Source organism: Haematobia irritans, chromosome 1 (genome assembly GCF_050003625.1).
Source record: "Haematobia irritans isolate KBUSLIRL chromosome 1, ASM5000362v1, whole genome shotgun sequence".
NCBI lineage: Eukaryota > Metazoa > Arthropoda > Insecta > Diptera > Muscidae > Haematobia > Haematobia irritans.
The window spans coordinates 43,866,201-43,889,085 of NC_134397.1; the positions used below are offsets into that span (position 1 = coordinate 43,866,201).

At 33.4% G+C, this 22,885-nt stretch overlaps 1 protein-coding gene and 2 non-coding genes across 3 annotated transcripts in view; 1 reads left to right on the forward strand and 2 right to left on the reverse strand.

The window, feature by feature from the left end:
• The window catches only part of LOC142224640 (maternal protein pumilio-like), a 138,246-nt gene that overhangs the window by 25,966 nt on the left and 89,395 nt on the right, over positions 1 to 22,885 (forward strand). The gene's annotated exons all lie outside the window — the stretch shown is intronic.
• TRNAA-AGC (transfer RNA alanine (anticodon AGC)) lies at positions 20,946 to 21,018 on the reverse strand. Its single transcript has one exon. It is a non-coding gene; the product is annotated as a tRNA-Ala (tRNA).
• TRNAA-AGC (transfer RNA alanine (anticodon AGC)) lies at positions 21,479 to 21,551 on the reverse strand. The gene has a single exon. It is a non-coding gene; the product is annotated as a tRNA-Ala (tRNA).

The window sequence follows — 22,885 nt, forward strand, 5'->3', positions numbered from 1 at the left end:
GTGACATAAATTGTTCTCCTTATCTTTCTTTAACGTACATATTAGCATCCTGGTATTTCATCATAGTTACTGGATTATCTGCCTATGTTAGCACATATTTATCCCTTCTGATTTAATAACAGTAAAATCTATTCCAAATTCAAATAAATTTGTTTGTCTTGCCTGAAGAGGGTCACATGCATCTTTTAGGTGATTCAATGTGATATCAGTAGACCTCCCATTGGAGTAAGTATTTTGTCTGTAAATATGCACCAGCCTCTTCGGAGCTTTGGGGCGGAAGAAGCGTAAATTTATTGAACAAAATCCTTAGGACCTGATTGAATATATTTTCCTGAATTAGAAAAAAAAACATTTGCCTTCTTTCATGTATGTCACAGGTGGCGAACTCTCTCTCTCTTATAGCCGAGTTCGAACGGCGTTTCACATTACGGTGAAAAGACTTAGAGGAGCTTTGATACGCTCAGAAATGTCACCAGCATTAAGGCACCGTTGATATGCTTTTTGGTGATCGGTCGAAACTGGGATTGAACCCACGATCATATGCATGCAAGGCGCCGTGCTAATTCACTGCGTTGATATAACTAGTGAATTTTATCGTTTCCTTGGGACTTAAGTTAATTTTGAATTCAGATATAATTTTCACTTTGAGGGCATTCTCTAAGATTTCCTCACATTTCTTAATTTCCCAGGCCACCATGATGGTTGAGTTTTTTTATACGAAAACCAGATCTAGCTAGAGCATATAGCATACATCCAGAGGGTAATTTTTACAATCACTTGAAAATTCGCGATCTGGCATTGGAAGATATCCACTGGTACATAGCTTGGACCATTAATCAGTGACCTGTACGGATAAATTGCCAACGAAGTAATGAAAAACTTCTCTTCCATCGATCGGAATGACTGCCGTTTTCTATGGTTCAAGATTTTTATTCCTCCTTGAATTTCTTGAGACGAATAAAACTATTACGGAATCATTGACACGATATGACTTTACATTGTCGTATTTTTTGAGGAAAAATGTGATCTTTCCTTTTTTGCGGCGAACGCCACGCCACGGCTGTTAGCATCGGGGATAATTTTTCTTAGTGAAAATAATGTTGAAGTTCCTGAATACGTGACCGAGACTTTCGAGGAGCAACCTCCAATTGAAACCGACATCGTTGAGACCCTTTTGGAATCCAATGTTGTTTCCAACACAGTATTGCCTGAAATCAAATTGTTCGGTCGCTGGTCCTGTAATCACGTGACTGTCAACGATATCTCATTGCAAGATTACATCTTCGTTAAAGAGAAATTTGTTCGCTATTTGACCCACTCTGCTGGATGTGTGTGAAGATAAATTTTAAAATTTAACTTTAACAGAGCAATTTTAACAGGTTAACAGAGCTATGTTAACGGTTAACAGAGCTCTTTTATGTAAAAAAATTGGAAATTTGAATTTAATTTTAGATTAAAACTTAAAAAATGGCGTTGTATGTGCATTAAAATTAAAAACACAACTCAATAATAATAGAAAACACAATGAGTAATAACTAACTTAAAGGAATATTAGGAGTATATATCTCAGAACTGTTAAAGAATGGCTGGTTGCAAAAATAAGTGGTAATAAATTGATTTGTTTAAAGTATGAAATTGGAGATAGATAGGTTGATAAAACTGGTACCACATATAGCTCTCGTCGAGTGCTATCAGAAAGTACAAGAGTTATATTCCAAATTCATTTCAGATGCGAGAAATTTTGAAATTTTAGAAATCTGGAATGGCCCACTGTGCTGGAATGGAAAAAGATAGGTTAATGAAACTGGTACCACATATAGCCCTCGTCGAGAGCTATCAGAATATATACGTGTTGTATTCCGAATCCATTTCAGATTCGAGCAATTTTGAATGTAAAGTTAAATGATAAAAATCTAAAGTGGCCCACTGTGCTGGATTACAAATAGATAGGTAAATGAAACTGGTACCACATATAGGCCTTTTTGGGCGCTATTAGAATCTACAAGAGTTATATTCTGAATCCATTTCAGATTCGAGAAATTTTGACTCTAAAATTAAATTTTAAAAATCTAAAATGGCCCACTGTACTGGAATGGAAAAAGATAGGTCAATGAAACTGGTACCACATATAGCCCTCGTCGAGAGCTATCAGAATATATAAGCATTATAATTCAAGTCCATTTCAGATTCGAGAAATTTTGATTCAAAAGAAAAATTTTATAAATATGAAATGGCCCACTGTGCTGGAATGGAGAATGATAGGCCACTGAAACTGGTTTCACATATAGCCCTCGTCGAGAGCTATTAGAATGTATAATCACTACATTCCAAATTCATTTCAAATTCAAGAAATTTTGAAATTAAAGTTAAATTTAAATTTGAAAAATATAAACTGGCCCACTGTGCTGGACACGAAAAAGATAGGTCAACCAAACTTCTACCACAAATAGCCCTTGTCGAGTGCTATAAGAATCTATAGGCATTATATTCCGAATCCATTTCAGATTCGAGAAATTTTGAAATTAAAGTTAAATTTTAAAAGTCTGAAATGGCCCACTGTGCTGTGGAATGGGGGAAAGATAGGTCAATGAAACTGCTACCACATATAGCCCTCGTTGAGAGCTATCAGAATATATATTTGCTATATTCTAAATTTATTTCGAAATATTGTCAAACTTAGAAATAAGTTACGACATATTTTCCTTTTGAAATTTACCTCTGTACCTGTGTAGCAAAATGTGTTAAACCTCGCTGTTATTAATATGACATAACATACTTTACTCTGAGAGTCGCTCTCTTGATTCGACTCTCAACAGATGTTGTGAAAATAACACAGCAGTGTCATTAACCTATCTTTTCCCATTCCAGCACAGTGGGCCACTTTAGATTTTTAAAATTTAATTTTAGAGGCAAAATTTCTCAAATCTGAAATGGATTCGGAATATAATGTTTACATTTTCTGATAGATCTTGATAAGAGCTATTATTGACGTTAATTTCATTCGCCTATCTTTTAACGATTTTGAAAAAATTGAATTTTTCTATTTTAAAATTTAACTTCAAAAATACATGAGGTAATGGTGAGACACTGCTATGTTATTTTCACAACATCTCTTGAGAGTCGAATCAAGAGAGCGACTCTCAGAGTAAAGTATGTTATGATGTGTTATTAATAACAGCGAGGTTTAACACATTTTGCTGCGCAGTCACAGAGGTAAATTTTAAAAGGAAAATACGTCGTAATTTATTTCTAATTTTGACAGTATTTCGAAATAAATTTAGAATATAGCAAATATATATTCTGATAGCTCTCAACGAGGGCTATATGTGGTACCAGTTTCATTAACCTCTCTTTCTCCATTCCAGCACAGGGGGCCATTTCATATTTTTAAAATTTAACTTTAATTTCAAAATTTCTCGAATCTGAAATGGATTTGGAATGTAATGCTTACATAGTCAGACAGCTCTCGACAAGGGTTATATATGGTACTAGTTTCATTAACCTATCTTTTTCGTGTCCACCACAGTGGGTCATTTGAGATTTTTAAAATTTAACTTTACATTCACAATTTCTCCAATCTGAAATGGATTCGGAATATAATGCTTATAAATTCTGATAGCTCTCGACGAGGGCTATTTGTACTACCAGTTTCATTAACAACACAGTGGGCCCTTTGAGACTTTGAAAATTTAACTTTAATTTCAAAATTTCTCGAATCTGAAATGGATATGGAATATAACGCTCTAATAGCTCTCGACGAGGGCTATATGTGGTACCAGTTTCATTAACCTATCTTTCCCCATTCCAGCACAGTTGGCCATTTGAGATTTTTAAAATTTAACTTTAAATTCAAAATTTCTCGAATCTGAAATTGATTTGGAATATAATGCTTATAAATTAAGATAGCTCTCGGCGAGGGCTATATGTACTACCAGTTTAATTGACCTATCTTTCTCCATTCCAGCACAGTGGACTATTTTAGATTTTTAAAATTTAACTTTAATTTCATATTTTTTCGAATCTGAAATGGATTCGGAATATAATGCTTACATATTCAGATAGTTCTCGACGAGGGTTATATGTGGTACTAGTTTCATTAACCTATCTTTCCCCATTCCAGCACAGTGGGCCATTTGAGATTTTTAAAATTTTAACTTTAATTTCAAAATTTCTCGAATCTGAAATGGATTTGCAATATAATGCTTATATATTCTAATAGCTCTCGACGAGGGTTATATATGGTACTAGTTTCATTAACCTATCTTTTTCGTGTCCACCACAGTGGGTCATTTGAGATTTTTAAAATTTAACTTTATATTCAAAATTTCTCCAATCTGAAATGGATTCGGAATATAATGTTTACATATTCTGATAGATCTAGATAAGAACTATTATTGACGTTAATTTCATTCGCCTATCTTTTTACGATTTTGAAAAATTGAATTTTTCTATTTTAAAATTTAACTTCAAAAATACATGAGGTAATGGGGAGACACTGCTATGTTATTTTCACAACATCTGTTAAGAGTCGAATCTGTAAACAAAACAAGAGAGCGAGTCTCATAGTAAAGTATGTTATGTTATGTTATTTTAATAATAGCGACGGATAACATATTTTGCTAAACAGTCACAGAGGTATATTTTAAAAGGAAAATATGTCTATTTTTTTTATTAATTTTCGCAATATTTCGAAATAAATTTAGAATATTACAATTATATATTTTGATAGTACTCAACGAGGATTATATGTGCTACCAGTTTCAGTTACCTATCTATTTGCAGTCCGGCCAGTGGGCCACTTTAAATTTTTATCATATAATTTTACATTCAAAATTTCTCAAATCTGAAATGGATTCGGAATATAATGCTTACATATTATGATAGCTCCCGACGAGGGCTATAAGTGGTACCAGTTTTATGAACCTATCTTTTTCGTGTCCAGCACAGTGGGCCATTTAAATTTTTAAAAGTTAACTTTAATTTCACGCTTTCTCCAATCTGAAATTTATTCGGAATATAATGCTTATATATTCTGATAGCTCTCGACGAGGGCTATATGTGGGACCAGTCTTATTGACCTATCTTTCTCCATTTCAGCACAATGGGCCATATCCTATTTTTAAAATTTAACTTTAATTTCAAAATTTCTCGAATCTGAAATTGATTTGGAATATAATGCTTATAAATTCTGATAGCTCTCGACGAGGGCTATATGTGCTCCCAGTTTCATTAACCTATCTTTCCCCATTCCAGCACAGTGGGCCATTTTGGATTTTTAAAATTTAACTTTAATTTCAAAATTTTTCGAATCTGAAATGGATTTGGAATATAATGCTTATAAATTCTGATAGCTCTCGACGAGGGCTGTTTGTACTACCAGTTTCATTAACCTATCTTTTCCCATTCCAGCACAGTGGGCCATTTTAGATTTTTAAAATTTAATTTTAGAGTCAAAATTTCTCGAATTTGAAATGGATTTGGAATATAGTGCTTATAAATTCTGATAGCTCTCAACGAGGGCTATATGTGGTACCAGTTTCATTGACCTATCTTTCTCCATTCCAGCACAGTGGGCCATTTCATATTTTTAAAATTTAACTTTAATTTCAAATTTTCTCGAATCTGAAATGGATTTGGAATATAACGCCTATATACTCTAATAGCTCTCGACGAGGGCTATATGTGGTACCAGTTTCATTAACCTATCTTTCCCCATTCCAGCACAGTGGGCCCTTTGAGACTTTTAAAATTTAACTTTAATTTCAAATTTTCTCGAATCTGAAATGGATTTGGAATATAACGCTTATATACTCTAATAGCTCTCGATGAGGACTATATGTGGTACCAGTTTCATTGACCTATCTTTCCCCATTCCAGCACAGTGGGCCATTTTTGATTTTTAAAATTTAACTTTAATTTCAAAATTTCTCGAATCTGAAATTGATTTGGAATATAGTGCTTATAAATTCTGATAGCTCTTGGCGAGGGCTATATGTACTACCAGTTTCATTAACCTACCTTTTCCCATTCCAGCACAGTGGGCCATTTGAGATTTTTAAAATTTAATTTTAGAGTCACAATTTCTCGAATCTGAAATGGATTCGGAATATAACGCTTATATATTCTGATAGCTCTCGACGAGGGCTATATGTGGAAGCAGTTTTATTGTCCTATCTTTCTCCATTTCAGCACAATGGGACATACCATATTTTTAAAATTTAACTTTAATTTCAAAATTTTTCGAATCTCAAATGGATTTGGAATATAATTCTTATAAATTCTGATAGCTCTCGACGAGGGCTATATGTACTACCAGTTTCAGTAATCTATCTTTTCCCATTCCAGCACAGTGGGCCACTTTAGATTTTTAAAATTTAATTTTAGAGTCAAAATTTCTCAAATCTGAAATGGATTCCGAATATAATGTTTACATATTCTCATAGATTCAGATAAGAGCTATTATTGACGTTAATTTCATTCGCCTATCTTTTAACGATTTTGAAAAAAATTGAATTTTTCTATTTTAAAATTTAACTTCAAAAATACATGAGGTAATGGTGAGACACTGCTATGTTATTTTCACAACATCTGTTGAGAGTCGAATCAAGAGAGCGACTCTCAGAGTAAAGTATGTTATGTCATATTAATAACAGCGAGGTTTAACACATTTTGCTACACAGGTACAGAGGTAAATTTCAAAAGGAAAATATGTCGTAATTTATTTCTAATTTTGACAATATTTCGAAATAAATTTAGAATATAGCAATTATATATTCTGATGCCTCTCGTCGAAGGCTATATGTGGTACCAGTTTCATTGACCTATCTTTCCCCCATTCCACAGCACAGTGGGCCATTTCAGACTTTTAAAATTTAACTTTAATTTCAAAATTTCTCGAATCTGAAATGGATTCGGAATATAATGCCTATAGATTCTTATAGCACTCGACAAGGGCTATTTGTGGTAGAAGTTTGGTTGACCTATCTTTTTCGTGTCCAGCACAGTGGGCCAGTTTATATTTTTCAAATTTAAATTTAACTTTAATTTCAAAATTTCTTGAATTTGAAATGAATTTGGAATGTAGTGATTATACATTCTAATAGCTCTCGACGAGGGCTATATGTGAAACCAGTTTCAGTGGCCTATCATTCTCCATTCCAGCACAGTGGGCCATTTCATATTTATAAAATTTTTCTTTTGAATCAAAATTTCTCGAATCTGAAATGGACTTGAATTATAATGCTTATATATTCTGATAGCTCTCGACGAGGGCTATATGTGGTACCAGTTTCATTGACCTATCTTTTTCCATTCCAGTACAGTGGGCCATTTTAGATTTTTAAAATTTAATTTTAGAGTCAAAATTTCTCGAATCTGAAATGGATTCAGAATATAACTCTTGTAGATTCTAATAGCGCCCAAAAAGGCCTATATGTGGTACCAGTTTCATTTACCTATCTATTTGTAATCCAGCACAGTGGGCCACTTTAGATTTTTATCATTTAACTTTACATTCAAAATTGCTCGAATCTGAAATGGATTCGGAATACAACACGTATATATTCTGATAGCTCTCGACGAGGGCTATATGTGGTACCAGTTTCATTAACCTATCTTTTTCCATTCCAGCACAGTGGGCCATTCCAGATTTCTAAAATTTCAAAATTTCTCGCATCTGAAATGAATTTGGAATATAACTCTTGTACTTTCTGATAGCACTCGACGAGAGCTATATGTGGTACCAGTTTTATCAACCTATCTATCTCCAATTTCATACTTTAAACAAATCAATTTATTACCACTTATTTTTGCAACCAGCCATTCTTTAACAGTTCTGAGATATATACTCCTAATATTCCTTTAAGTTAGTTATTACTCATTGTGTTTTCTATTATTATTGAGTTGTGTTTTTAATTTTAATGCACATACAACGCCATTTTTTAAGTTTTAATCTAAAATTAAATTCAAATTTCCAATTTTTTTACATAAAAGAGCTCTGTTAACCGTTAACATAGCTCTGTTAACCTGTTAAAATTGCTCTGTTAAAGTTAAATTTTAAAATTTATCTTCACACACATCTCTGCTGGTCGTTATGCCCCATCGTAGAAGTCTTGACCTGCTCCTTAATGATGAAATGACGCAACAATGGCAAGAAACTCAGGGTCTGCCGTATTGTTAAGCACTCTTTTTGAAATCATTCATTTGTTGACGGGTGAAAATCCTTGGAAAATCCTTGTCAGCGCCATCATCAACTCTGGCCCTCTCTAAAGCAAATAAAAATGGACCGGCTCACACCTATGGTTTAAAATAATTTTCGCATTTCCAATTTGTTTGGGCTTAATGTCAAGTACGAAGGTGGCACGACCTCGCAAAAGGCTTTGAAATGTCATTAGTTTTTCACTTACAATACACTCACGTACAATTCTTGCGTGTATTTCTATAAGCCAGTCCCTGGAAACCACCATGAACTTTGCATTTTTAAGGATGTTATTTGCCTTTTCTATGATCAGGATTCCCCAAGGCATGTGGGATTTTTCCTTCGATTTTTTTCTGAAATGTGGCTTGTTTTAAACGAATCATTTTAGATAGTCCAGCCAATTTTGAAATACCACACATGAATACAAAGAATGTCCAATTTTTGACCATAAGTCTGATGTCCAAAGTCAAATTTTGGATCCCTCTCTTGTCTGTTTGCTAAGTTTTAGTTTTTCCTTATGAGGTATGAAAATATGTGTACTTTCCCTAACCACAATTGGCCGTAAAATTCCGAAAAATTCTTATATTGTTACTTTGCACATATCTTCTAATCGCCATAAAGCAAATGACTCATCTATGACTATCCTAAAAACCAGAAAAATTCTTTCAATTAGTCTAAGGTCTATAAATGTATATCCACAATTTATAACCCAAAATAGATAGATGCCTTCAAACCACATAAACATCGCAAGAGTTGATGAGAAGACATTTCTTTCAGCAGAAAATTTTTTGTTTTTTATAATTAGAAGAGTCATTTCCTCCAAAGCATTTACCACAGATATTCTAGTTGGTGGACTTGTTGCAACATTGCAAAAATCAAGAGAGCAAGAGAAGAGGCATTGTCCCAATAACGATTTGCAATGCTTGTTCTATCTTTCGTTGAACTCCTCATTATTTTACCAACAGTTTCACGTGTCCGTAATTGTATCACGAAACCCAAACACACATTTCCACAAACAACAGCAACAACCACTGCCACCATTACAATAACCCCAACAGGAATTGTTAAAGTCTTGTCAAAGAACGACTAGGGGTTATACACATGCATCGAAGTGAATGAAGTTTTGGCCCCTTCATACGTTTCGTGGATGCATATTTAGATTTCTTTTTCAAACATCAGGATAGTTGGGATCTTGTTATGCATGGTGTCATGTATTGTATAGGAATGTAATGGCATAGCCACCATCATATCATCATCACATTTCTGGTTGTACTTGTTCCTCCATGTCTACGAATGGATAAAGAATGAAAATGAAAACACACAAAACGAGAATGAAACTTTCTCAGAATGCATGCGAAATGGCTTTGAGTGGTACGTGGTATATCTCTCATAGGTTGGGACAATGAACACATAGAGTATGGAGCGGAATATTCTATATGTTTTGAAGAAACCTCATATTTTTTTCTACCTGTACATGGGTGAGTAGTCATCGTTGTTGGATTTCGCCTATAAGTTATGGAATATTTTTTCTCTAAGAGATACTTGATGGTGGAATGACGACCAATGGCAATGACGTGCAGATCTATACGCTAGGTAAGAAGAATTTAATGCAAAACTTAAGATTGAGGATATGAATGTAACCATGAACATTTTGTCAAGGATTTTCAAAAAATTTTGCAATCTAAAGGGACTGCTCCATAGCCATCACAGGACCGCTATATGTACATGTACATGTAAGATTGTTTTATTCTATAACTAATCTCAAAGCAGTTCGAGTCAGGGAATGAACCCGCCGATTACTTTTTAACTAAAAGTACCTATTACATATGGGCACTTCTAGTTTTAACCCCTGAACGTACTCGATTACTTCATCTGCTGAACAAACCAGATTGTTCCAAAAACATTAGTAGACTACTTAAGTTACCATATTCCAGATAAGCCAGTAATTTAAAGCTGTATGCTACTAAAATTCGTAGTCGTACTATCAGGCAGCGACCCGTTATAGCAGATATCAGGAGTAATTTCTGACGTCTTGAAAAAGCAAACATATCTAGTGTGCGGCTTAAGTTTAGATGGGACCATATCGTTGTGTCGTTGCAACCCTTGCAATTCTCCCATCGGTCATTTGCCATCATAATAGCTTTCTCACGCAGTATAAGCTTGCAGGTAGCCAGAGGCATACCAACAGATTCTAGTTCCCCTGGAATATGGTTTCTGGCCTTGCTAACTCATTTGCTTCGCTGTTTCCTGGTATGTTCATGTGGCCAGGCGCCCATATTGGGTGAATATTGTACTGCTCAGCCATCTCATTGAGGGATTTGCGGCAGTTGATGGCCGCTGTCGAAAACAGAGTCCAAAGATTTTATTGCAGGTTAGGTTAGGTTAGGTTAGGTTAGGTTAGGTTATGTGGCAGCCCGATGTATCAGGCTCACTTAGACTATTCAGTCCATTGTGATACCACAGTGGTGAACTTCTCTCTTATCACTGAGTGCTGCCCGATTCCATGCTAAGCTCAATGACAAGGGACCTCCTTTTTATAGCCGAGTTCGAACGGCGTTCCACATTCCAGTGAAACCACTTAGAGAAGCTTTAAAACCCTCAGAAATGTCACCAGCATTACTGAGGTGGGATAATCCACCGCTGAAAAACTTTTTGGCGTTCGGTCGTAGCAGGAATCGAACCCACGACCTTGTGTATGCAAGGCGGGCATGCTAACCATTGCACCACAGGTTGATTGTCTGAGCATATATTAATGGAACATATATCATTGGAACATTAATTATCAGCCAATTTGCCACCTCTTTCATTGCTAATATTTCAGTTTGAAAAAAAAAACGGTTTTAGTCCCAACATTTTTCCTATTGCCTTTTTGCTAGAGTAGAAAGGTAGCATGGCTTTTCTCGCACTTTCTTCAATATTAAGCTCAAAGTTTATCTTCCTGTCCAATATAACTCCAATATAACTACCCAGATACAGAAAAGATTTCACATCTTCAAGCGGTTTGTATTATAGACGGAATGGGCGGTCATTTGATGTTCTTATCCTCATTGTTTTAATTTTTTCCTATATTCATAAGAAGTCCAGCTTTGGTCGCAATTTTGGGCATGGAATCAAGATTACACACGATATAATTGTAGTTGTGTGCTAGCAGACAGATCTTTTCAGCTTAATCTAGATCTTGCAGGAATCCTTGCAGGCCGCATGTTATCCTCCCTTGGAGTGCTTGTCATAAAAATAATTTAAATGTCCTACCTATGGAATTATTTTTAATTGGGGTCATTATTTATTTAGTCAGATGTCACAACTGTTGCATACAATGTTTCAGAGTCCTTAGCCGCTTTTATTTATTTATTATATTATTTATTATATTAACGAATCGAAAAGTAGACCGAATCTATTATAAATTAGCCTTTTTCTTCTATCACAATCTCAATAATTAAGACAACAGAACAGGAATATAATAATTTATAGCAAAGAATTAAGAGGGAAAAAGGAAAATCAAGATTTAACACACACATGGTAGGTCGCGTGTTTTATGAAATTTGGCAACTTGGCATGAAAACGGATCTGGTTTCGACAACCATTGCTGTGGCTTGCTATATTTCGACTTATCACGACTTTACATTTGGTTGTATCATAGCCATAAAAATATGCCTAATCAACATACATGCCGTAGTGATTTTCAGTCTCGTCCAGAGTGAAACCATTTATGTTAAGCTTATTCATCCTTTCTCTCTATTGAGTACAGAGAAGGATTTATTTTATTTTAGAAGGATGAAAACGTTAGCGCAAAAGAGAAAGAGAGAGTGAAAGCAAAAGGTTTGCAGGAATGGGGACTTCAACCCATAGCATATTCAACCGGCATTTTCTTAGTTATTTATTGTTTATGTTTAATGTCCCAACAAATGGGAGAATAAGAGAAATTGAACAAAGCGAAATCCAGGAAACCCCACCAAAAAAAAACACATCTCATTTTCTAATGTCTCAAACATATGCATTCGAGTTAGCCAATCCCCAGTCAAGGGGTGGGGGATAAACCAATATGTACTGATATTTAACCCTGGACAGTCATCCTTCGTCAAAATGACGACGCATAATTTCATTTTCGATTTAAAATGCATTTTGGTGGATTAGGAAATGATAAATTTAAATTATACTAATTCAACCATTTTATGAATTTTTGTCTTATACTAATTAAAAACAAATTGAATAAGGAAATAAACTCAATTTTGGTTCTCATGTTTGCTCACGATGCAAATTATAGCGCCGTGAAATAAGCCGTAGTCAAAATGACGAAGGATGACGTTAATGTACAAAAAATAAGGATGACTTTCCAGGGTTAAAAATTTATTCAATTGTCCTCACCAATCTATATCCAAAACGTAATAAAGGGTGAATTTTTAAGAGATATAGGAAGTTGAAAAAAGGAAAATTCGGAAAAATGCATGAAATCTTTATTTGACTTGCATACAAATGTTAACCGCTATTGCTCTTCAAATGATCCATCTTTTTAATACAATTATGGCATACTTTTTCTAATATTTCGGCCGGAATCTTAATCAATTGAAGCGGCCATGTCTGTATAGACACGGGATTTAACTAAAGCATTAAGTCGCACGATATAGGCGGCAAATTCTTTGCCGAACTCGCCGTTAGAAAATCGTTATTTCCTGCATACTTTTGCCTTAAAAAAATGACATAACTTACTCCTTTGGAACAGAGAAATACGGTCCATTCAATCTGGTGATATAATGAAACCATACCTTTTCTCCTCAAACAGTACCTATTCGAAGTGTATTTAGTACCAATATACACTTGCTAATTATCATCTCTGATACATCCACTGTACATTATAAAGTTTAATGAGAGCATTAACATCAGGACATAAGTTCAGAACATTTGTTGACATTTGAGCGATAATTTGCTAAATTATAATCTCTCTATTTCCAACATGTACTCTCTTTATTTTAATCTGTTATATGAATTCACGAGGAAAAACTTAATTCGAAAAGATGGATGGCAGTAGTATTAAGGCTACTGATGCTTGCAAAAACGTTTGTTGTGTTTCTACTCAAACCTACCCTATACAGTTGTGTTTTTCCACGAGATCATATGAAAACATACCATGCGTTTATATTACAGTAATAAATTTGAATTTTCTATCCACAAACCTAGCAGCAAGCACCGCACCCCTTTGTGAGAATTCACATGATATTAAATACACGTCTATTTACCGCGTTCATCTTCTTCTTTCTCTGCATTTGTTTCCTGTTACAAAATGACAAATGCAAAAACTATGCCTGCGTAGAGCTTGTGTGTGTATGAGAGTTGGAGAGAGGAAGAACGGAAGAGAGAGTGAGTTAGGTTTTCACAAAGGGGGCTGTGTACAAAGAACACTACGGGCAATGAAAGCTGAGAATTTAACTTGTCTTGTTCGTATCATCCGAAAAGCCTTCCACTTAATGTTGTTGTTGTTGCTATTCTTGCACGTTTTCTTGTTGTTGATTACATCAAAGGCGTCTGGGGGTTTTTTGTTCTTCTTCATCGTGGTTTTACTTGTTTTGCTCTTTGTTTGTATGCGCGCGCTCACTTTTTATTTGAAATGAGTCAATGTGCGCTTGACTGGCTTCGATTCCTGTTGTCGCCTTCATCGCTCTTTTTTTTGTTTGATTTTGATTATGAAGCTTTTTTTAGTGCCCTAGTCCCCAGTTTATCTTTCCGCGTTGTTTTCACACATGTGTTTGCTGCTGTCTTCGTTTCTGTTCTTCTTCTTTGTCGTTGTCGTTTGTATTGTGTACGTTTAAATGAAATAAATATAAGAATGGTTGTTTTTGTTTTCTTCCATTTCATATCACTTTGAAATCCTCTCAGTTAGATAGTTGTATTATATTTTACGTTTGTTTCTTATACATGCGGTGTTTCATAGTTTTCATTAAGTTTTTTTTTTATAGCATTTATTTTTTTTTTTCTTTGCCTCTTATAATAACAAAGAATGGTAGTTGGGTTGGATGGGCTGGAAATTTTTTTATCTTTAATTTTTTTGCTTTATCTTTATAGATATTTTACAGGATTTATGCGTAACCTGTTTTCTTTCGTTTCTATTCTTATTAGGTGCGTTTAGGGCTATTAAACCTCGGTTTAATTTCCTTCATACGACTAATTCGCTTCATTTACTGAAATTACCAATGTTGCCAGATCTTACGTATAAACATACTCAAAGAAAATATACTTTCCTCCGGAACGAAATTTTAGACAAATGAAATTCCTGTATGTCATGGAGTATTTTTTTTCTTTCTAAGGAAATAAAATCTATAGAAATAAAATTTTGATAACATTTTCTATAGAAATAAAATTTTGACAAAATAAATAAAAATTTTGACAAAATTTTCTATAGAAATAAAATTTTGACAAAATTTTCTATAGAAATAAAATTTTGATAAAAATTTCTATAGAAATAAAATTTTGACAAAATTTTCGATAGAAATACAATTTTGACAAAATTTTCTATAGAAATAAAATTTTGACAAAATTTTCTATAGAAATAAAATTTTGAAAACATTTTCTATAGAAATAAAATTTTGCCACAATTTTCTATAGAAATAAAGTTTTGAAAAAATTTTCTATAGAAAAAAAATTTTTTTGACAACATTTTCTATCGAAATACAATTTTGACAAAATCTTGATGTTTTGGTAGATTTTACCTTTAGATATACCTCTTCAACTAAGAGGTAAATCAATTTTCTATAAAAATAAAATTTTGACAATATTTTCTATAGAAATAAAATTTTGAGAAAATGTTCTATAGAAATAAAATTTTGACAAAATCTTCTATAGAAACAAAACTTTAGCAAAATTTTCTAGAGAAATAAAACTTTGACAAAATTTTCTATAGAAATAAAATTTTAATAAAAATTTCTATAGAAATAAAATTTTTAAAAAATTTTCTATAAAAATAAAATTTTGAGAAAATTTTCTATAGAAATAAAATTTTGACAAAAATTTCTATAGAAATAAAATTTTGACAAAATTTTTTTGCCAACATTTTCTATAGAAATAAAATATTGCCAAAATTTTCTAAAGAAATAAAATTTTGCCACAATTTTCTATAAAAATAAAATTTTGACAAAATTTTCTATAGAAATAAAATTTTGAGAAAATTTTCTATAAAAATAAAATTTTGACACTTTTTATGGAAATACAATTTTGACATTTTTATGGAAATAAAATTTTGACAAAATATTCTATAGAAATAAAATTTTGAAAAAAAATCTATAGAAATAATGGAAATTTGTATGGAAAGATTTTCAAGTTTTTCAAAAATTTATTTTATGTGTGAGATTACGATCTTTATCCACGGTTACCATTGTTAGTAGAATTCAACCAAAAATTGTAGATTTTGTACTGTTTGATAGAATGGTGCAATTCTTGATGTTTTGGTAGATTTTACCTTTAGATATACCTCTTCAACTAAGAGGTAAATCAATTTTCTATAAAAATAAAATTTTGACAAAATTTTCTATAGAAATAAAATTTTGACAAAATTTTCTATAGAAATAAAATTTTGACAAAATTTTCTATAGAAATAAAATTTTGACAAAATTTTCTATATAAATAAAATTTTGACAAAATTTTCTATAGAAATAAAATTTTGACAAAATTTTCTATAGAAATAAAATTTTGACAAAATTTTCTATCGAAATAAAGTTTTGACAAAGTTTTCTATTGGAATAAAATTTTGACTAAATTCTCTATAGAAATTAAATTTTGGCAAATTTTGTCATAATTTTATAGAAATAAAATTTTGACAAAATTTTCTATAGAACTAAAATCTTGAAAAAATTTTCTATAAAAATAAAATTTTGAAAAAAATTTCTATAGAAATAAAATTTTGACAAAATTTTCTATAAAAATATAATTTTGATAAAATTCTCTATAAAAATAAAATTTTGTCAATAGAAATAACATTTTGACAAAATTTTCTATAGAAATAAAATTAAAAAAAAAAAATCTATAGGAATAAAAATTTGAAAAAAAAATTCTATAGAAATAAAGTGTTAACAAATTTTTCTATAGAAATAAAGTTTTGAAAAAATTTACTATAGAAATAAAAATTTGACAACATTTTCTATAGAAATAAAATTTTTACAAAATTTTCTATAGAAATAAAATTTTGACAAAATTTTCTATAGAAATAAAATTGTGACAAAATTTTCTATAGAAATAAAATTTTGTCAAAATTTTCTATAAAAATAAAATTTTGAAAAAAATTTTCTATAGAAATAAAATTTTAAAAAAATTGTTTATATATAGAACATTTTTAGAAACTTTTCAATATATAGAAAATTTTTAGAAACTTTTCTATAGAAATAAAATTTTGACAAAATTTTCTATAGAAATCGTTAAAACATTTAAAATTCGACACAATTCAAGGTATATGTATATACATGTGCGTGAAGATAAATTCCGAATTTAATTAGTACAGACACAAACCATTTTTTTTTGCAGAGCTCTGTTAATTAGTTAACAGAGCTTCATAAAGGAGCTAACAGAGCACTGTAAAGAGTTAACAGAGGTATTTTCTGTCCTAACCAATGACAGATTTATTTTTTGATCACCAGGAAAAATATTAAATGGTCTTCCTGACCAATTTACTTTATCTAAAACTAAACCACCCACTTGTGGCATTGTCACTCACAGCTACATCCACACATATGTCTAAAAATTTTGCAGAAAATTGAGTTTTTAGGCAAAATTTTTTGGGAGGATGGGACTCCAGTGGCCATTGTGGCCAAATGGACAATTGTCCCACTATGACCCATACACCATATGAAAGAGCATGAAGAGCTCTATCGATATTTGATAGAATTTTGTAGATCCGCCGGTCAGTTTTGGAGAAAAATCAATTTCCTTGTAAAATTCTGGACAGGATGCCTCCAGTGGCCATTGTGGCCGAATGGACAATTGTCCCAATATGACCCATAACCCATATGAAAGAGCATAAAGAGCTCTATCGATATTTGATAGAATTTTTTAGATCCGCCGGTCAGTTTTGGAGAAAAATCAATTTCCTTGTAAAATTCTGGACAGGATGCCTCCAGTGGCCATTGTGGCCAAACGGACAATTGTCCCACTATGACCCATACACCATATGAAAGAGCATGAAGAGCTCTATCGATATTTGATAGAATTTTTTAGATCCGCCGGTCAGTTTTGGAGAAAAATCAATTTCCTTGTAAAATTCTGGACAGGATGCCTCCAGTGGCCATTGTGGCCAAACGGACAATTGTCCCACTATGACCCATACACCATATGAAAGAGCATGAAGAGCTCTATCGATATTTGATAGAATTTTTTAGATCCGCCGGTCAGTTTTGGAGAAAAATAAAATTCTTTATAAAATGCTTGACAGGATGCCTCCAGTGGCCATTGTGGCCAAATGGACAATTGTCCCACTATGACCCATACACCATATGAAAGAGCATGAAGAGCTCTATCGATATTTGATAGAATTTTGTAGATCCGCCGGTCAGTTTTGGAGAAAAATAAAATTCTTTATAAAATTCTGGACAGGATGCCTCCAGTGGCCATTGTGGCCAAATGGACAATTGTCCCACTATGACCCATACACCATATGAAAGAGCATGAAGAGCTCTATCGATATTTGATAGAATTTTTTAGATTCGCCGGTCAGTTTTGGAGAAAAATAAAATTCTTTATAAAATTCTGGACAGGATGCCTCCAGTGGCCATTGTGGCCAAATGGACAATTGTCCCACTATGACCCATACACCATATGAAAGAGCATGAAGAGCTCTATCGATATTTGATAGATTTTTTTAGATCCGCCGGTCAGTTTTGGAGAAAAATAAAATTCTTTATAAAATTCTGGACAGGATGCCTCCAGTGGCCATTGTGGCCAAATGGACAATTGTCCCACTATGACCCATACACCATATGAAAGAGCATGAAGAGCTCTATCGATATTTGATAGAATTTTTTAGATCCGCCGGTCAGTTTTGGAGAAAAATCAATTTCCTTGTAAAATTCTGGACAGGATGCCTCCAGTGGCCATTGTGGCCAAACGGACAATTGTCCCACTATGACCCATACACCATATGAAAGAGCATGAAGAGCTCTATCGATATTTGATAGAATTTTTTAGATCCGCCGGTCAGTTTTGGAGAAAAATCAATTTCCTTGTAAAATTCTGGACAGGATGCCTCCAATGGCCATTGTGGCCAAACGGACAATTGTCCCACTATGACCCATACACCATAGTGGGACAATTGTCCGTTTGGCCACAATGGCCACTGGAGGCATCCTGTCCAGAATTTTACAAGGAAATTGATTTTTCTCCAAAACTGACCGGCGGATCTAAAAAATTCTATCAAATATCGATAGAGCTCTTCATGCTCTTTCATATGGTGTATGGGTCATAGTGGGACAATTGTCCGTTTGGCCACAATGGCCACTGGAGGCATCCTGTCCAGAATTTTACAAGGAAATTGATTTTTCTCCAAAACTGACCGGCGGATCTAAAAAATTCTATCAAATATCGATAGAGCTCTTTATGCTCTTTCATATGGTGTATGGGTCATAGTGGGACAATTGTCCATTCGGCCACAATGGCCACTGGAGGCATCCTGTCCAGAATTTTATAAAGAATTTTATTTTTCTCCAAAACTGACCGGCGGATCTAAAAAATTCTATCAAATATCGATAGAGCTCTTCATGCTCTTTCATATGGTGTATGGGTCATAGTGGGACAATTGTCCATTTGGCCACAATGGCCACTGGAGGCATCCTGTCCAGAATTTTATAAAGAATTTTATTTTTCTCCAAAACTGACCGGCGGATCTAAAAAAATCTATCAAATATCGATAGAGCTCTTCATGCTCTTTCATATGGTGTATGGGTCATAGTGGGACAATTGTCCGTTTGGCCACAATGGCCACTGGAGGCATCCTGTCCAGAATTTTACAAGGAAATTGATTTTTCTCCAAAACTGACCGGCGGATCTAAAAAATTCTATCAAATATCGATAGAGCTCTTTATGCTCTTTCATATGGTGTATGGGTCATAGTGGGACAATTGTCCATTCGGCCACAATGGCCACTGGAGGCATCCTGTCCAGAATTTTACAAGGAAATTGATTTTTCTCCAAAGCTGACCGGCGGATCTACAAAATTCTATCAAATATCGATAGAGCTCTTCATGCTCTTTCATATGGTGTATGGGTCATAGTGGGACAATTGTCCATTTGGCCACAATGGCCACTGGAGTCCCATCCTCCCAAAAAATTTTGCCTAAAAACTCAATTTTCTGCAAAATTTTTAGACATATGTGTGGATGTAGCTGTGAGTGACAATGCCACAAGTGGGTGGTTTAGTTTTAGATAAAGTAAATTGGTCAGGAAGACCATTTAATATTTTTCCTGGTGATCAAAAAATAAATCTGTCATTGGTTAGGACAGAAAATACCTCTGTTAACTCTTTACAGTGCTCTGTTAGCTCCTTTATGAAGCTCTGTTAACTAATTAACAGAGCTCTGCAAAAAAAATGGTTTGTGTCTGTACTAATTAAATTCGGAATTTATCTTCACGCACATTGTATATACATCCAAAAATTGTCGTTAATAGGAGCATAATATATAATATTGCAAATAATCGAATAAAGTGCTAATATAAAACATTTCTTTCCAAGAAAAATATTTTTTCGTCATACTAATAGAAATTTCAAAATAAGATTTTTTTAAATGTAATAGATTTTTTTTTTTAATTTTCTTCAAATTGTGGCACGAGTGCCAACCGTTTCTCTATCCCCATAGTGCATTTCTCGTGCGCTCTAAGATCTCTTTCAAAAAAATTCTGTCAACTCTATAAGGGAGTTGTTCTTTTCAAAAATTCAAAATAAACAATAAAACCCCTGTGCGGTGTATTAGAATTTACCACTTGGTATACGGGAAATACCAATGGAATTTCATATCTAACGTGCAAGTGTAGTTGTATTGTTTTCTTTTACTTACAACATGGTACCATTTAAGGTTAATTATATGGAAATTACATGTTATTAACATAATAGCTTACATATTCAACAAATAAAACAATACCATGCTGCCATTTGATAGCATGTACTTTTTATATTCTTTTGAGGAATTTCTTTTTTTTTTTTTTGTTTAATGTTTTCAAAGTAACCACCTCTTTAAAGTTATTCAGTCAATCACCTTAGGAAAAATGATGTATAGAGAAGTGAAGAGTTAGAAATTGAAACCAATTCGTTAAAAAAAATCATTTTTAGTAAATTTCAATTATGAACTCGAACAAAATTTTGGCAACCTCAATGAAATTTGGGCAAAAATTTGAGATTTTGTTTGTGGAAAAAGACTATGGTACTTAAGTCTCAATTTAAACTTTTTTTTATGAAAACCAATAAAAAAAATTGATACAAAAATCTAGATATGCAATTAGGGCGACGAGTCGATAGGTAGGTAGAACCAGACTTGAATTTTAAACTGAAATTGTCTTTTTTTTACTATCGCCAATGGATATCTTCGATTGTTTGAATTTTTTAAATCGATCTTAGAATGAATAAAGATTTTCTATAGCAAGTTCTTCTATAATGTCTATATATAATTTATTTTATCAATACAATACTGCCACTTGTTGACTCATTTTATTTAGTAAATTAATTAATCCCACCTATTCTAAATCAATAAAAAAAAAACAAAAAAACAATAGACTAAAATTTATTTGGAGATGCGGGGCATCGATCCCCGTACCTCTCACATGCTAAGCGAGCGCTCTACCATCTGAGCTACATCCCCATGTGTTTTGACCAGTAGGAATTGTTAGCAAAATAAAATCAATATTTGCTTTTTGCTGACATGGGCGGTTGGTGGCGGTGGGCCAGTTTCATTCATGTTGAATTGTGTCTGGTAATCTATATCTGTCCAGCACATTGGCTACTTGTGCACCGGTCTCTCATGGTGTTTCTTTTTACGCCTGCATTTTGAACGACGAACGTGTTTTTGGAAAAGACAATTTTTTTTGTATAGACAAAAAACAAAAAATCAATTGTTTATATACCTATAAATAGTTGACGGCGAACGCCGCGTGTATAGGGTCATTGGAAATTATTTAATAGTTTTGATAAGGTCTGGGAAAAGATTTGACTAAGTAAATTCCATTTAATATAGAGGCGTTTCAAATAAAACCTCTTATTAATTAATAAATTATCTTTAAAATACAACAAAAATTCTATCAGTGAGGGGGAAAATATTATATTGGAGATGCGGGGCATCGATCCCCGTACCTCTCACATGCTAAGCGAGCGCTCTACCATCTGAGCTACATCCCCTTATTTTCATGTTGGAAACTAAATACTAAATATTTACTTGTTTCATTTTGGAAACTAAATACTAAGTACACCCAGAGAACGAATATGATCACCTCAAACATGTTTCAAGAGCACCATGTTACTTTTTCACAGCGACCATGTAGCATTTTTGTCGCAAAAATATTCTTTTCTCGTCAAATCAGATACATAATTTCCGAGAAAAGAACATGGTTTCGACAAACATGCTACATGTTTTCCGTGAAAAAGTAATATTTTGCTCTTGGAACATGGTTGATGTGATCATATTCCTTCTCTGCGTGTAGTTACAGTACGAAAATTTAGTTGTTATGCAGTACCGACATTTAATGTCATACACCCTAATTCTAAGGGTTTTTAAGAAACTTTTTTTGCAGAGCCTACTTAAGGCCTGGAAAGCAATTTATAAAAAATTGTATTAAAACCCCGTATTTCTGATTTTTTTTGTTTGTTTTTATAGAGCTTCCTTATGGTCAAATCAAAAATCAAAAACTGTCGACAATGCCATCACAAGCGGCACTATGGTACTTTGGCCCATTCCCGGCGAAGCGCTGTCTTGAGATGATCAATACTTTTGTATGTTTCTCTCCTAAATGCCCCCGGCGCAAAAGTCCTACGGATTGAGATTCGGAGATTTTGGTGGCCATTGTACGGTAGAGATAAAGCGGTGAACATTCTTTTTATGCCTTTCTTGATTGACGCGTTCTGAATGTGATGGTGCCGAGTCTGCATGGTCATTTCTTTTAGACATTTTCCCGAAAATATTCGGCATTTATTTTGACCACGCGGTCGATGAATACGAGCGGAGACCAATCACTGGTCGTCGTGGCGGCCAACACCATTACCATCTGCGGCGCTTGAGTTCTGCAGAGCCAATGGAAGATGTAGATTTTTAGCTAACCTCTTTGGCAAATAAATCCGATAATTTTGTTTGTTCACAAACTATTCATGTTGAAAGACAATCGAAATAAATCATGCATGCGGAGCAAATATTGGTACAGTTACACCAGAATGCAATTATTTTCACCAGAACCGGATAGTGAAAATAAATGCATTTTCGGTTAGCCGCGAAAACTGGCTTTTGACTAACGGTTATCCGGTTTTCTGTATTTCAATGAAATTTTTATCTACTTTGGTCCTATATTTCTTCAAAGGGGCGGATTTTTTTTGAATTTTAGTCAAATTCCATTTTGTTTTGAAGTCTTTTCTTTGAGATCAAATAAACCCGAATTTAGAAGAAGCATTGTGATGATTGTCTCAAATATGTTTTTATTTGCCAGACAATTTAAACTAAAGACATCTACAGCAGAATTGCAACT